Below are 15,302 nucleotides of genomic sequence, written 5' to 3' on the forward strand. Positions count from 1 at the left end.
TTTGCAGCTGTTGGGAACAACTCTGTTTGCCTGGTCTCCCCGGAGGACACCAAGGGTCAGCAGAGCGTGCGGCAAGGCAGGTGGCCTGCAGTACTGCTGCGGGGGTTTCTCCCCAGCAGGATGCTCTGCTGAGTTGACTCTTCTATGAGTTTGGTTGCCAGAGGAGCAGACATCAAATTAATGAGTTCTGGAGGGGTTGTATAATGACAGGAAGGAAAAGGAACCCGGAGATTTTCCGAAATAAAACATGCTTTTGGTTCCTGATTCAGTGTGTTCCATTACAGAATTGATGAGTTGTGTCTATTCTGGGACTTCATTGAAATAAACGTTCAGCCTAAATGTTAAGGGTTATGTTTTATTTGGCTGGAGGACTCGAGCCGGAATGACAGCCACTCAGATCACTCTGAGGGACTTCTCCCAAGAGGTAGCGGAGGAGGTAGGATATATAGAAGCTTTACGAAAAAGACCAGGTAATTGGAACAATAAAATACTGCTTGTTATCTAAAGAAAACCAGATATCTAATGTTCAAGTATTTAGTGCTTTGCTATGTATGGTGGGAAGCGAACATTTGGGTCATTGAATTCATTCCTTTGGCAAGCACCTAGCTATCTAGGGCCAGTGTCCTGTCCTTTCTTTCTCTGAGTCCGCTCAGAGGGCACCTCTGTGAGTGGCTGAGAGGCCGGGCTGCAGGCATGTCCTCACTGGGGGTTGGCAGCATCTGCTGATGACTTGGATTCAGCATTCTTTGTTTACTGACCTGGTTGCAGTATTTTCATTCACAGTGTAATATTTTCATTCACAGAGCTCCCCCTTGGTCCTAAATTCGACCAATATTTTGAGAGACATTTCATGACCAATTTTGTCCCATGGTGCTAGGATGGCTCATTCCTAGCTCAGGTGAAGAAACTTCTGAGTTGCCATTCAAGGTGTTTGTTTATTTATCAGGTCCTGTTGATACTAAAATTACTCTGGATCACATGCCTTACTAGTCTATTATTATCCTGGAAGTGTTTCCCCTTCATTGCTCATTCCCATACCTAGAATCACACTATTATATTTATTTTATTCAGGTTAATAAATTTTATCTGTTTCTTCAAGATGTTTAGCCATCATCAATCTTGTAGGCCTGTTACAGATTGGGAAATGTAATAGACAACAATTTTATAAAATAGACAGGATATAAGTAATACAGCTAGTAACGTTAATAAAGTCACGAGTAAGAATTTAATAGTCGAGAAGTTTTATTTTGGGGTTAAAATTTTGCTTGCGTTTCTGATTGAGTTTGATCTTATAAGAAAGTTCATACTTATGGTCAGGGTCAGAGCATGTATTAATTGGCCAGGTGAAGTTTCCAACCTTCTAACAGTGGCCTAAACAGAACTATAATTCCTTTGACAATAACGTTTCTGAGGGCTATCTAGTTAGAGCCTTGGAGTAGGGAAACCCACCAAGGTAACACAGAAGTACTAGACATAGGTAATTTATCGTAAACTTAACAATTGGGGTAGTACATAATCAAAAGTTGGAGAAATTAACAAAGTAATTGTTGTACAGACCTGGTCCGTTGTCTTGGGTCAGCTGTCTATCTCAGATGTCGTCTTCTTCTCATCCTGGCCTGGTAGCTTTTTCTCCATTTGGGCATTGATTTAAGGTGAGCAGTGCTCTATAGGCCAGTGCACTGCAGGGGCAGTTTCTGATAGGAAATGAATCCGAGAGTTCGTTTCCTTCAGCTTTGGTGTGTATGGTTTAGTTAAGAGTCCCTGATAAAGGGCATTTCCATTCAGGTTGTAGACAGTTCTTTAAGTCATGCCTGTTCCTGTATGTATAATCCCCTGGCTGCAGGTCATGGGGCATTGGAACTTTACCCAAAGATAGATTACTGAGCTTCAGAAACAAACCTAGAGCATCCTTTTCATAATTCAATTAAACTGTACAGCAATGTGACATAACAGCAAGGAATGATCTGGGAAGTGTCTTAGTAAATATGGACCTCAATTAAGAAAACTAGAATTTAATATCCACTATAATATAATCATTTTTCTCTCTAAAGTTACCCTCAGTTTTCTCAAATAAAGCCAAATGAAGATTTATTTCTTTACAAGTGAAGTCTGATTATTTGATCATATAGGGTTTTTTAAATTGGCTGTGTTGGAAGTTTTAATACGGAGTCTCAGGGTAGAATGTTAATAAGGTTTGCTAAGACCAGGAAAGGCACATGAAGGCTTTTTATGCGTTTCTGCCTTACAGATTTAGGTAAATTCTTTTCTCTTTAAAATCCTTAAAATACATTTATTGTCCTATATCTGTGAGGAGATGAACTTCCTAATTTGTCTGATAAAGCCACTGGGGACCTAAGTGTTTTTAGTTTCTTGAGGGATCAGATAGAGAGAAAAGATAACTGTTCCAAGTCTGATTACATAGGTATAATTTATCAAATTGTTGTGAACCATAACTAGCTTAAGGAGAAGAGATTCTTTATGTCTGGGAAACAGGTTAAAAGCCAGTAGTATTTCAAACAATATCAAAAATTATAACCATATTCACCAGTTTACTCAGTCCCATGTAACTAATTCTTTTAATGAGAGTTTTCATTAGAACTTTAAAATTTCTTACCCAGTTTAGTTCAGTGCTATAGTTTGAAATTTATTAGAAATCAGTTAATCTCCTTGAAGAGAAAGCATTTTGCAAAATCATCAGTAGAAAACAATTAACTGTCTATAAATAACAAAAGATTTAAAAGCATGGTTAAACACTGTTACACTATAATTGATAAAGAAACCTGTTCACTATACCCATAATTATCACTGGTAACATTTCAGATATACCAGAATTTTAGGGAGTCCATATAATTGCTACAATATCTATGTTAATAATATTTTCTCATTCAATATAACCTTAACATGCCAAATGAATCTTACTAGTTTAAAATCTCTCTTTGGGATGTTTCAGGGTTCCTCTGTAGCATCCCAAATTAACTGGAGATTAAAAGAATTTTAATTAGAATTTCATATTTGTGGACCTTGTTAAAAGATTTCAGAGCACTTGGTCAGATAAACATATAGATCACTGTAAAGCAGTACTAATTCATTAACAAGAAAATACATCAAAGATAAAGGCAGAACAGATCAGCTAAGTGGTATAAGAAGTTTTACAATCTGTTACTGAAGATGGATTAAATTTAAGAAAATTTTTTCCTCTTAACAGAGAGAAATCCAAATTTCATCTTGTAACAGCTCACTTCTAAGATTCATTTACGTTGCCCAATTTGATTTAAAACTTAGCCACTTCTGACCATGTACAAAACTTTTTCCTCAGGTTTCCTCTTCCACAAGCCTTCCACAGATTTCTATACTCATATTAGTGTGTGCCTTATTTTCTCTTCCATTCAGAAGTAACCAGCTTCCAGAGAAAGTCACTATTTTTCATTAACAAAATATAATTCCATTCTTATATCTTACTTTACACATTTATCTTACTTTCCTAGGATACTGAGATCATTCCCTTACTAATACAGACTATTTCAGGGTGGCACCAACCATTTATTAATATTTCTAAACACCTTTAGTTTCACTGTAAGAGGAAGTTAAATGTTAAGTAATTCATATTTCAATCTTATTTTATCTGAAAATGGCATAGGTATTTAATAAAATCACATCATTTAACTTAATTTAGCACAACTCTAGCATTTGCAGATAACAAACATTTAGAGATTATATTAAGCATACATTTTAAAAATATATTTTAAATATTTACCCAAAGCTCTCATCTCATTTGCATTTAATTTACTTGAAATTTTACCACACCACATTAATATTGATTTTTTTTGACAAATCTGCAACAGATATAACAGGATTTTATTTGACTTTCATTAAACCTAGGTACAGTAAATGTATTATACTTAATGTTGATGACTTTAAAGATATCTATATTAATTAAAACATACTTAAACTAAACAATATCAAATATTATCTTAATATTGAATATTTTCCATTTCACGTGATGCTGAAAGTCAATTTCTTCAGTTTTTATTTTAAAAATATTTAATTTTTAATCTCTTAATTTTTAATGTCAATTAAGCAGAGCTCTATCACTTTGACTTTTTTTTAGCAGTAGAAATATCTCACCTCTATAATGTGTATGCAGGCTTATAATCAGACAAAAGCTAAAGATCTCATAGCTTCACTTTAATACTTACTTATAATATAGGTATAATAATAGTTGCAGTAAGCTGAATTTGCTTGCTCAAATCACTAAGGCTTACTATTTATGAAGCAGAGTTAAGATTTCTTCACAAAGCCTGAAGGACCCGTCAGAATTCTGAGTTCTCAACTGCCAAAAATTTCTTGTCCTTAAGTTCTATTTTCTTTGAAGTAATTAGGCTCAGTCCTAGGTCACTGTTTGTTGTATTTATATTTCTGATCTGCAAGTCAAAGACACTCTCTTCCAGGTCCCCAGAGAACTGCTCTGTCACCCAGACCCAATTTTATCTCCTTAATTGGCATTTTTGTGTCAGTGAGAAGAGCTGTAAACAAAGAATTCCATGTTTTAAAACGTTAAGCTTTACTTTATCATGTATTCCAAAGCTTGCATTAGGCATTTAGTAAGGTCTCTTTTCCTTGTGTTATAAGTTAATCTCAGGGTAAAACTCTAATTATATTTTTTTATTAGCCACTCAATATTAGTTTTTATATTTACGTTATATTGGACAGCTCATGTATCAATATTGGTTTCCTTTAATTAGTTCAATTAATATTTTCAGAGGGACAGATATGTGCCCAGCCTTATAATACCAAGAAGGGGAAGCGTTTTTCCACTGAAACATATCTATCCCACAACATAAGCAAAAGGATTGTATAAAGACCATTTAAATATACCAATTTCACAATCTTTTATCTCAATTTTATTAAATCTTATAACTTTAATTTTTATATTTATTAGGTTTAATCAATATTTATTTCTAGAAGGAGTGCCAGAAGTCTTTTTTTTTTTGTGCATTGTATATGATTTTATAGACGTCTCTAGGATGCCCAGGTTTCAGACAAAGAGCTTAGGCCCTTCTTAGCTTTTAACTTGATTAATTGGTCTGTTGTCCCAATTATTGATCAAGTATTTCAGTCTATATATACATATATTTTAAACTGTGGTAAGTAAAACGGACTTATTTGAACTTTAATGTTGGGGGGTGTAGGTGATCTCTTTGGCCCTTTTATTTTAACTTTATGTAGTGTAGTATCAAAACCTTGTATCTAAATCCAAAAATGTCCATTTTATTTATCTCATTTAAAATAACAATATAAAAATATTTATCCATTTGGGATAAGCCACTTATCTTTTTTTTTCACATTTTTACAATCCTTTTTCCAGTTATTCAAACTAATTAACATTAATTATTCTAAGTTTTTATTAGCATATCTAGAAACATTTATATGAAATGAAAAACACAAATGTAGGTCTTCAAACCAGTTTTATTTTTTTAACTAAGTTCTTAGGTTAACCATTAGATATATTTTTCTACCTTTAAACTTTATTTTAATAGGTATCAATAAAACAGCTGTTTATAATGAGATCTCTTTAAACTTTCACCAATTTAAAGGTTTTTCCAAATTAAAGGATCCATAATATGGCCGTCAATTTTTATATATACATATATAGTGATATTAAACCAATAAGTTGAAGAGGCTCTTCCACATGAGAGTGGGGGTGTTGCCTAAATAAAATTCAAAGGCTTACTGTCCAAAAGCTAAAGGCCTTTGTGGTCCAGGCTGATGAAGCAGAGTTTAAGATGGCAAAATATCTGAAAATTTTTACAATCAAAGAATTGCTTAGAATCCAATTAATTTGCGTGGCCACCATATGTACAAAATACTTGAACCTTTTGTATGGCAGAGTCCAAGGTTTCCTTTAAAAAAAAAGTACACATATACACATACATACACACACTTAAAACACCCAGAGAAAGATAAAACATTTATATTTCAAGGACACAGGAAGAGAATTCCAAGTTCCCCATAAAGGGGATTTTTGTTATTATAAGTTCAGAATTCCAAAAAATGTTTTTATCAGGCCTGTTTAGTTACTTTCAGAGTGAGTTTTTTTTTCTTATTACCAATTAATGTTGTAAATTTTGTATGTACATAAACCTGTCTGGGGTAACAGTTGGAAGCTGGCAATGTGTCATTTCTTATTCTTTTTTTTCTGTTTTTTATTTTTTTGGAAAGTTCTTTTCCCCATTGTAAGGTCGGGTTCTCAGAATAAATTTGCTAGTAAGATTTCCTGCAGGGACAACCCTGTGGCATTAAGTCTTTCCTTCTACCACTCCTGGAAGATTCTCTGTCACCCGAGAAATCTGTTACCAGCCAGGAGGAGGGTCCCATTTTTGGAGTTGAAAGCTTCCTCATAAGAGTTTTACTTCTATACTGAAAAAAATATGGAGGTAACCAAATTGAGGAAAACATTAGACCAGCCTCATACCTAACCACTCAGTCCTGAACCCAGTGTCTTTCAACTTGGACCCACTCGGGACGTCTCCACTGGGTGAGTATTTTCCTCATATGTTTCCACCGGACACACTTCGGACGTCTCCTCAAGGTGGGTATTTCCCATTATTTTTCAACAAGACCCCACACAGTATGTCTCCTTTGGATTGGTAATTCACCCCAGTTTCTTTCAACTGGAGGGCCACGTACCTGGACACACTGCCAGATAAAACTCAGGATCATCAACCAATATGTGAGATCCGAGAAACAGGAGAGACTCACCCAAATTCATCTGGACTCCCTGAGGAGGCCAATGGGCACAAAGGGCCACTGCTGGTACCAAGGCTCCGGTTACTCGGAGAGTTGAGGTGGAGAGAAGTCTGCTGTGGGTCCATTCATGGTGTCCAAAACTGTTGACTGAAATACATGTGCAGCCTAAAAGTTAAGAGTTATGTTTTATTTGGTGGGAGGATTCGAGCCGGGATGACAGCCTCTCAGATCTCTCTGAGGGACTGCTCCCAAGTGGTTGAGGAAAAGCGAGGTTATATAGGAGCTTTTCAACAAAGACCAGGTTGTTGGAACAATAAAAGATTGCTTGTTATCTAAAGAAAGTGAGGTATCTCAAGTTCAAGAATGTAGTGCTTTTGTATATACGGGAGGAAGCAAATATTTAGACTCAATGAATCCATTTTTTAGACAAGCACCTAGCTATCTAGGGACAGTAGCCTGTCCTTTCTTATTCTGAGTCTGCTCAGAAGGCCCCATGGTGAGTTGCTGCATCGGATGGGCTGCAGGCCTGTCCTAGCTGGGTGGTGGCGGCAGCCTTTAATGACTTGGTTTCAGTATTCTTTGTTTACTCACATGGTTGCAGCATTTTCATTCACATTGTAGTATTTTCGTTCACAGACTGATTATGGATAATCTGCAACCTTGGAAAGCAACCGAGATGGAATTACTGCAGGTATCTTCTAATTAATAAGCCATGTGAAAACATAAACATGGAGGAAGCATACATTTGGATTTGGTGGTGTTGGGAAGTATTTCTGTACATTATAGGATAACGCAAGTCAGAATTCCTTAAGTCCACCTTTCTTTACTGTACTGGTTTCTGAGAACAGATTATGGTAATTAACCAACAATGACATACGTTGGCACACATTGCATTTAAAAGCTGGCCGGCTGCAAACTTGTGTATTGGACAGGTGGAATTCATAGGCAAGTGGTCAGGTGGATGGGAGAGAGTTGGAGCCAAGGCCTGGGCCCAGATTCCGGTTAAAATCACCATTTCCTCACCATAGGGCCTTGGACTAGAATGTAAACTCTCTTATCCTGTTGGAGAATCTGTGAAACGGGCATGATAATATTCGTTCCTTCCTGGGAATGTTGTAAGTTCTAAAGGGTATTATAGCACACATGAAGCACTTAACACACTGGCACATAGCAGTGTTCACTGTGTGGGGCCACCCCGCTTAGCGTGCGTCAGAGCAGTAAAGGCAGCATATGTCGGTTGAGGATGCACTGGTAGCCCTTTGAATAGGTTGTGAATTTGGTGATTTCCTTTAATCTTTGTAACTCTGTGTGCCATGGGCAGTTATTTTCATGGACAGATGAGGAATCTCAAGGTAAAGAAGACTGGGTAATTTGCCCAAAGTCAGACCAGAATTTTGGATGCAGGGGTCTCGATTCAGCATGGGACCCTGGGCCTTCTGTCCTCTCCGTTCAGCACCAGAGCTAGATGTGGGTTCGGCTGTTTCCCAGCCCAGAATATCCGGCAGGCCACAAGACACACCTGGCCCTGTGCTGCTTGACCAAAAACTCCGGAGCAGAGGCAGTTAGAAAAGGGATAAACATAAAAACAGATGACTGCAAACTGTGATCAGCTCTGAGAAGGAAAGGAACACGTCTCGCCGTGCAGAGCTGAGAGCTTTCTCATCGGGGCTGCTCTTGGGGCGTTCATCTCAGCTAAACAAACTCTGCTGCTGCACCAAGGCATGAAGGCAGGGCGCGTGTTGCCAGGTAGACAGGGTTTCATTGATCGTACTCATTCCCCATTAAGCGGCAGCTGTCACGGGCACTTACCTAGTAAACAGGTGTCGGCCATAATCATCACGCACTTTGCTTAGTAGTTTTATTGGCTCCAGCTTTAAGATGAGGTCATTGAAGCTGCGGAGTTTGCTGCATGCCTGTGAATACCTTGGAAATACCCCCACTGGTCTTTCAATCTAGACTGGTGTGGCTGTCATGCCCCAGCCCTGTGAATGGCATCATGTAGCTTCCCCCAAGTGGCTCAAATAACTGATATTGATATGCTTAATTTGTAGGAAATGGTATGTCACAATAAGAGAAAAAGGTAGTAAGAAATTCTTTGGAAAACTAGAAAAATACTAATACTTCCCCTGCTGAGGGAGCGTAATCGGTGTCACTTACGCCACTCACTGCCTGTCATCTCCTCCCTGCCAACTCCGCATTCAGAAGCCACTCTGAGTCTATGAAGAACATTTTGCCTCATGACAGTTTTGACTAGGACCTGCGACATCTCTGTCCCTGGTTAATTCTCTCTACAAAGCCATTTAGGTTTTTTGCAGACTCCTCCACTAAGATGAAGGAATAGCCTCTTTAAACTTCTTGTTGCAGCTCCTTAATGAAGATGTTGCGAAGGAAACCTAGCCAAACTCTGGGAGGTATGCACATAGTGACTGCATCCTCAGCACTTTGTGAAGTTCAGAATCAGAGGGCTGGGTGACTCAGGAAAGGCTTTTTTAAGGTAACAAGGGGAAAGTGAAAGGACGCAGGCTGTGTGAGAAAGAAACATCTCAGTCCCAGCCAGCAAGGCACCTGCGTTCAGGATGGTGTGTGGAGAATGCATATTTCTCACAAAGAAAGAAGTGGTGGGATGGGAGGGAGGAGAGTTAGGTATTTATTGGGGAGTAAAAAAGTGGGCTGAACATTTCCTGGTTGAACAAGAGGATTGTGACTTGATGTGCTTGTATTTTGGAGAGAAGGGTTTTGTGGGGACAGGCTTAGGGGAACGCTCTCTGGCTGGGGAGTCAGCAAAACAGAGAAACACAGAGAACCTGGCAGAACCCAATGCCCTTGCTGGGGGAGAGGCTACCCGCCAATTGGAGCCCTGGAGGCTGCTTCTGTCCCTTAGCTGGGGCCTCAGAGTTCCCTTCACAACCCAGTACTGTTGACACAAGAAAAAAAACGGGGGGCATGAGAAGGGCTGTGTCCCATGTTTTGGTTGAGGCCCTGGGATATGCCCAACCAGATTTTGTTCCTTGGCTTCATGCAGTAAAGAATTCAACAGGAAGCCAGTGTTGAGTAAAGGTAGATTTATTCAGAGAGATACATTGAAAGGCAAGAGAAACGTCACGAGGTGTGGGGGTTTGATGCTCAGATTAAAAGTGTGTACACACTACACAGACAGAGTGTGGGCCTTCTCCGAAGAGGGAGAGAGAGTGATGACCGCGAGGTGGTGCTGTGTTGCTTGTTTTCTTGGGCTTGGTGGTTTCATATGCTAATAAGTAGAAGGACTAGCCTTAGGGCAAGGGGCTGGGATTCAAAGGGAGTTGGCCATTTCCCACACTGTGACCTTTTGTGGCTAGCCTTGTTACTGCCATTGTGCCTGGGGCATGTTATTCACCATGTTACTATTACAATGGGTGTTTAATGAAGCTCAAGATATGCTAGAAGTTAAATCTCTTCATCCTGAGCCTCAAGGACTATTGGGGGTTGAATCCTTCACCATTTTGATGTTAATTGCTGTGGCCTTCCTAGAATGGCTGTGCTCTGCTCCCTTCCATCCTGTCTCACTGTGATGACACAGAGAGAGCAAAGGTCGGGCCCTGCCTGTGCTCCTGCATTTAACAGCGGGAGGTGTGGGGTGGGCTGAGGATGACTCTGAGTGGTGAGAAGGATGTTTCAGATTTTCCCACGTGAGACATGGGGACCTGACAGCAGCCACCGCAGATTTATCTCACGGGCATTATCCCTTGTGTTGTTAGGGAAACAACAGGCCAGCCAAGAAACCAGCACCACTTGGAGGGTGGGAGTACTGAGATTTATTACGCCTGCGGGCTCAGAGGGGCTTCTGCTCCAGAGCTCTGAGCACCACCAAGACCTGCACATGAGGTTTTATAGGGTTAATTACATGTATGTGGCTATTAGCCAATAAGGCTGAAACAACAAAAAGCAAGGAATCAATACACTGAGGTTTATCAATTTGGAACAGATCACGTTACTGACAATTGTTGACCTTGGATTAACGAGTTAGCTTGTTAGCCCACTAAACTGACTCTAAACTTCAGGTTTACCAGGTAGCCCAGAAAAACGTAGATCAGTAAACCGACACTTATCACACTTGGATATGTGACTAAGTTTGTTAGCCCAGCTGGGCTTTTACTTCACAGTGTCACTTATCTTTTCTATTTTTCTTTTTTTCTTTTTTTAAGTATTTAATCCAAACTTAATATCAGGGTTTTTTGGGGGACAAAATTTGTCTTTATCTTTTCTTTGGGGCTCTTTTGGGGGGGTAGGTAATTAGATGTATTTATCTGTTAGTGGAGGCCCTGGGTCTTAAACCCAGGACCCCGTGCACGCTAAGCACACGCTCTACCACCCGCCCCATCATCTTTTTGTTTTTGCTTTAGCTGCCAGGGATCTTACAGCTGAATTTCTAGTCGGCCTTTAACACTTGCCCTGACTTCATGGAATCCATTTTTATGAATTTATCTTCCCATGGTTTCGTTTAAGTTTCGAATCTCCATTTTCTCTTCACTCTCAGTTTTGCCTTTTTGTTCTTATGTTTGTTAAGCTGTGTTTAAAAAAACTGTTTAAATTCTCTTTTAGCAAGAGGCTGAATGTAAATAAATATGTAAACAAATAGCACACTTAAATGCTTTTATACATTCTAAGCTGTTTAGTAGTTACTTAAAAACCTAATTGAATATTAAAGTGATAACATTTTTAAATTATTTTTTAATTTTTTCTAAAGATATAGCTGATTTAAAATATGATATAAGTTTCACGTGTACAATAAATGCTCCATTTATATTTACTGTAAAACATTGGCTGTATTCCCTGTGTTGTAAGATACATCCCTCTAGCGTGTTTACATTACATATTGCAGTTTGTATAAGAAAGTTGGGTAATGCAGAACCTGGGACGTGGCTGTGTCTGACCCAGGTTCACGCTCACCCTGCCTGTCAGAGCTCAGGCCCTCACTACTGTCTGCAGGGGAGTGAGTGGAGGCAGCTATCAGCGCTGGCACCACCCTCTGAGTGGCAGTGACAGCAGTGATTGTGTGTGGACATGCAAAGTGTTGTTCCAAGAGCTTAACATGCATTTCTGCATTTAATAATTAAAGCCCTCCTGTGAGAAAGTGTTTTATGTTTTTAATGAATAATACATTTTATTTTGATATTGATAGAATTCAAACCTCCGGAAAATGTACAGGAGTAGTACAATAAACGCTTAGATACAGTTCACCTTAAAGGACACTATTTGGCCTTTTGTGTCTGGCTTATTTTAGCATGATGTTTCAACTTTCATCCATATTGTAGCCTGAATCAGTACTTTATACTTTTTGTTTGATAATATACTTTTTCTTTTTTTTCGTTTTTTGTCTATTTAAAAATATTTTCATTGAAGTGTAGTCAGTTTATAATGTTGTGTCAGTTTCTTGTGTAGAGCACAATACTTCAGTTAAATAGGAACAAACCTGTATTCATTTTCATACTCTTTTTAAACATAAGTTACTATAAGATATTAAATATATTCTCCTGTGCTTTAGAGTATAAACTTGTTGTTTATTCTTTACATACTCAGTATCTGCAAATCTTGAACTCCCAATTTATTGCTTCCCACACCCTCTCCCCTCTGGTAACCATAGTTTGGTTTCTATGTCCCTGTGTCTGTTTCTGTTCTGTAGATAAGTTTATCTTTTTGTTTCTTTGTTTTATTTTTATTTTTATTTTTTTTAGATTCCACATGTGAGCGATCTCATATGGTATTTTTCTTTCTCTTTCTGGCTTACTTCACTTAGAATGACATTCTCCAGGTCCATTCATGTTGCTGCAAATGGCATTATTTTATTCTTATTTTATGGCTGAATAGTAGTCTGTTGGACAAATACGCTACAACCTCTTTATCCGGTCATCTGTCACTGGACATTTATGTTGTTTCCATGTCTTGCTATTGTAAATAGTGCTGCTGTGAACATTGGGGTGCGTCTTTTTGAATTATGGATCCTTTTGGATATATGCCCATGAGTGGGATTGCTGGGTCATATGGGAGGTCAATTTTTTGTCTTTTGAGGAACCTCTATACAGTTTTCCACAATGGCTCCACCAAACTGCATTCCCACCACAGTGTAGGAGGGTTCCCAATTCTCCACAGCCTCTCCAGAATTTATTGTCTGTGAACGTCTGAATGATGGCTATTCTGACTGGTGAGAGTTGATACTTGATTGCAGTTTTGATTTGCATTTCTCTGATAATGATATTGAGCATTTTTTCATGTGCCTATTGGCCATTTGTATGTCTTCATTGGAGAAATGATTCTTTAGGACTTCTGCCCATTTTTGAATTGAATTGTTTGTTTTTCTTTCTTATTAAGTGTAAAAGCTATTTACATATTCTGAAAATTAAGCCCTTGTCAGTTCATTTATTGCAAATATTTTCTCCTATTCCATAGGTTGGTTGTCTTTTAGTTTTGCTTATTGTTTCCTTAGCTGTGCAAAAGCTTGTAAGTTTAATTAGATCCTACTTGTATATTTTTGCTTGTATTTCTATTGCTTGAGTAGACTGCTCTAGGAAAACATTGCTGAGATATATGTCAGATGTTTTCCCTATGGTTGCTTCTAAGGGGTTTATAGTGTCTTGTCTACATGTTTAAGTCTTTAACACATTTTGAATTCATTTTTGTGTATGCTGTGAGGGAGTAGTCCAACTTCAATGATTAAGATGCAGCTGTTCAATTTTCCCTACACCATTTGCTGAAGAGGCTGTCTTTACTCCATTGTATGTTCTCACCTCCTTTGTCAAAGATTCAATGACCAAAAGTTTGTCGGACTCTTCTTGGTAATTTTGTTTATCCGTTCATTGATGGATGGATATTGTTAGTAACTTTTGGCTACTCTAAATGATACTGCTATGAGTATTGATGTGAAAGTTTTTGTGAGAATATGTTTTCATTCTGTTGGCAGTACAGTTGGCCCACCATATCTATAGTTTGCACTACATGGATCTAGATGTCTGATTGTAAAGGGACTTGAGCATCCTTGGATTATGGTATCCAGGGTGGGGGATTCCTTAAACCAACCCCCCGAGGATACTGAGGGATGACTCTATATATAGGAGTGGAATTGCTGAGCCATATAACTCTAAGCTTTTGAGGAAATACCAGACTTCTCCAAAGAAGCTGCACCATTGTCCCTTTACTCTGGCCACAAATGAGGTTTCTCTGCTTCCTGACTGACACTTGTTATTGTCCATGTTTTGATTATAACCATCCTAGTGGGTGTAAAATGAGGTCTTATTTTGATTTTGATTTGGCTAGTGATGCTGAGCATCTTTTCAAATGCTTATTGGCCATTTGTATATCTACTTAAATTCGTGGTAAATTTAAAAATTGGTTCTATTTTTTTGTTTTGTTCAGTTGCAAGCATTTGTTATATAACCTGGGTAGTACTCTCTTATTAGATACATGCTTTGCAAAATTTTTCTTCTATTCTGCACATTGTCCTTTCACTATAGATTTTCTAAACATTAAAACAATTTCTTTACAGGGGAGGTAATTAGATGTATTGATTTATTTTATTTTTCTTGCTAAGCACACACTCTATCCCTTGAGATACCCATTTCCCCTGTCATTTCACTTAGTTGATGATGTCCTTTGTAAGAAAAGGGTTTTAATTTTGATGAAGTCCAGTTTATCTGCTTTTTCCTTCTTTCACTTGTGCTCTTCATACTGTAACTAGGAAACGAAAGCCTATGTTAAGATCACAAAAATTTATACTCTGTCTTATTTTAGAATGATTATAGGTTTAGTTTTTACGTTTCTGTCTGTGGTCTATTTTGACTTAATTTTTATTTGTTATATAAAATATGGCTGTCCAGATTCCAGATTGATCCTTTTGCCTGCAGATACCCAGCTGTCCCTGCACCATTTGTTGAATAGACTATTCTTTCAATGGAGTGTTGTTGGCACCATTGTGGAAAACTGTCTGTAAATGTAAGTTTTTTCCCCCTGGGTTTTTATTGTGTCTCATAGATTCATTTATCCAAACTTATGCCAGCACCATACTGACTTGTGTACTATAGCTTTTTAGTACCCTTTAATGTGAGTCCTCCAACTTTGCTCTTCTTTTTCAAGGTTGTTTTGACTGTCCTGGGCCCCTTGCACGTCCATATGAATTTTGGGATCAGTTTGTCAATTTTTGCAAAGAAGTCAGCTGGAATTTTGATAGGGATTCCACTGAATATGTAGATCACTTTGGGGAGTCTTAACATTTTTCATAATATTGTCTATATTTCCATGAAAATGGGATGGATGTCTTCCATATAAGTAGATCTTTTAAAATTTATTTTGGTGATACTTCAAATTTTCAATGTACAAATCTTGTAAATTTTTGTTAAATGTATCTCTCATTTTATTTTTAATGCTGTTGTAGATGGAAAGGCTGAGTTTCTTATGGGTGGGACTATATATCAATCTTCTTATTTCTAGTATTTCACAGCAAATACCCTAGGTTTATATTTGCTACATAAATCTATCCACAACTCTTCATATCCCCGTGTTATAAGAAACCAAGACCCAAGTTAAGC

At 38.0% G+C, this 15,302-nt stretch overlaps 1 pseudogene; it reads left to right on the forward strand.

Annotated features, from left to right (window-relative positions):
• The first annotated feature begins 14,616 nt into the window (after nt 1-14,616).
• The window catches only part of LOC140690500 (trafficking protein particle complex subunit 9-like), a 93,587-nt pseudogene continuing 92,901 nt past the window's right edge, over nt 14,617-15,302 (forward strand).

The sequence above is a fragment of the Vicugna pacos genome, chromosome 30, assembly GCF_048564905.1.
Source record: "Vicugna pacos chromosome 30, VicPac4, whole genome shotgun sequence".
NCBI classification, from domain to species: Eukaryota; Metazoa; Chordata; class Mammalia; order Artiodactyla; family Camelidae; genus Vicugna; species Vicugna pacos.